Source organism: Nematolebias whitei, unplaced genomic scaffold, assembly GCF_014905685.2.
Source record: "Nematolebias whitei isolate Nwh7 unplaced genomic scaffold, NemWhi1 Nwh_scaf_10155, whole genome shotgun sequence".
Taxonomy (NCBI): Eukaryota; Metazoa; Chordata; class Actinopteri; order Cyprinodontiformes; family Rivulidae; genus Nematolebias; species Nematolebias whitei.
The window spans coordinates 1-2,138 of record NW_023628700.1 but is presented as its reverse complement, the minus strand read 5'-3'; the positions used below and the strand labels follow the sequence as shown (position 1 = coordinate 2,138).

At 37.7% G+C, this 2,138-nt stretch overlaps 1 long non-coding RNA gene across 1 annotated transcript; it reads right to left on the bottom strand.

Moving 5' to 3' along the window:
- Positions 1–623: 623 nt before the first annotated feature.
- LOC119429892 lies at positions 624–1,744 on the bottom strand. The gene is made up of 2 exons (XR_005187863.1): positions 1,675–1,744; positions 624–1,513 (listed from the first exon to the last, which is right to left on the bottom strand). It is a non-coding gene; the product is annotated as an uncharacterized LOC119429892 (long non-coding RNA).
- Positions 1,745–2,138: the final 394 nt, after the last annotated feature.

Sequence of the window (2,138 nt, the reverse complement as noted above, 5' to 3'; positions counted from 1 at the left end):
ATGTGTCTTTCAACATGGTTGTTTAAGAAATGAGAAGCAACTCATTGCACCTGTTGGGGTTAAATAACTTGTTGCTGAAAGATAATTGCTCGTGCAGTAATTATCCAATAGGAGGCTTGTACCTATTTGCTTAGTTAAATCCAGGTGGCAACTTTTTGGGGGTCCAGGCAGTCTATTTACACATGCTTTACTGTGTATTTTATATTTTAGTTATAACTCAACTTTGCATTAATGTAAATATAAATGCTAATCATTACAATGCAAATTACAGGACAGAGCTGTAAATTCAGCAAATAAAATCCTAAGCATTCTACTTGTATTTGAAAACAAACTATAGTGAAAGTGTCTTCTGCATAACCACTAATAAGTTTTTACTTTTTGAGCAATAGTTTTTGAATCACTAATTTAAAAAAACTTTATGTAATGTAAGGAAAGTGTTTCATTCCAACTAATTTGTGGCATTAGAGGTTATTCATTAGCTTCGCAGGATCAGGATTTTTCTCTAAATTGTTGGCAGAACCCAATTTAAAAACTATGAACACACATCGTTTAATTTTCTCAGTCACTTTGGCCAACAACAGTCAAATTGATCAATTTTACATCTCTGAAATGATTGAACAACATGAGTGGACATTTTTTTAATGAACAAGTCATTTCATTCAAATGAATGTAAGCGAAACGGTTATTAAATAGAGGCAATTGCAAAGCAATCATCCAATGTATTTCTGAGCAGAGGTTTCAGACGATGGTCATGCAGCAATCTGACAGTGAGCACTTTGTAAAAGTTACGCTCTGCTCTTTTAGAGCAAAACAAGCACAGAACAAACACGATGGAGTCGACAGTGATGTGCACACTGTTAATATGACAAACCATAATCATATAACAAATGTAATTTATTATATTTGGTATTTGTGCATCTTGTTTAACAAAGGCTCATGTCTGATTACTGCTGCTGTTCCCCCAACACCCAGCTTAAAAAAAGGTAACTACAACCACAATGGGTGACACATTCCAATCTTAATTTTTTGACCATGTTGTCTAAACGTTAGCTTTAATAACAAGCCATTTTACTAATCTTTGTGATGTGAAGCCATTCAAGATTTGGCGTTTTAATTTTCTATTCAGATTTGTTCTTTTGAACAGTAGGAGCAAGACATTCCAAGGGTTTCAGGTAACATGTCACTTAAAAATAATAAAATAATAAAAACTAAAGGCAGGTAAAGTTGAGTGACGTTCAGTCCACAGGTCGACTCTTCAGTAATCAAAAGCTTGGCTGAAGGTTCGTTTGTGTCCTCCTCTGTTTCCATATCCTCCTCCACCACCGCCACTTCGGTACCCGTTGCTACGGCCACCGTTTCCCCAAGAATTTCGCCCCCTGCCGCCTCGGAACCCCCCTCTGTCACCACGGTTACCAAAGCCTCTGTCACCACGGTTACCGAGTGGCTTCTCCTCCAGCTCTGGGAGCTCTGTGGCTACAGTCAGCTGCCAGCGGCGGTTGTCTCTCCAATTCTCCTGTTGAAGGAGCATGCAGAGAGGAACATTAACAAAAACACTTCAAACTTCAACTGAAAGCTTTAGTTTTTTACTTTGCGTTATTTTTACTTCATTATTCTTAACGGTATTTAAAATATATATACATATTTTGAACACAAGATTATTGCTCCTGTTCTCACCTGGATCTCTTTGACTTTATCAGCTGGAACATCAAAACAAACTCCCTATTTTTAACAGAAAGAACAAAATGATCAATTCTGTCAAAATGTTCAACAACGATAACAACAAAACCTTTACATGACGTCTCAAATGTCTGCGAACCTGATGGTGACAGTTAGTATTGACAGTACAGTAGTCTTTCACTACTTTGCGTTTTGATGTTTGCGGATTTGCTATATCACAGTTTTTCAAAATAAGATTGGACATGACACAATTGGCTGATTGATGGATGAGCCATGGATTGTTTATTTAAAATAAATTATTTTAAATGATTTTGCACCATGTGTGCAGCCCACAAGTGCAGGGGGAAGCTCCCTCCTGCAGCTGATCAGCTGATCCCCTTCTCTGCCACCACACATTTTTCCTGCTGCATTCATTGCAAAGGGTTAACCCTTTGCTGTCCAGATGCACCGATCGACTTTTC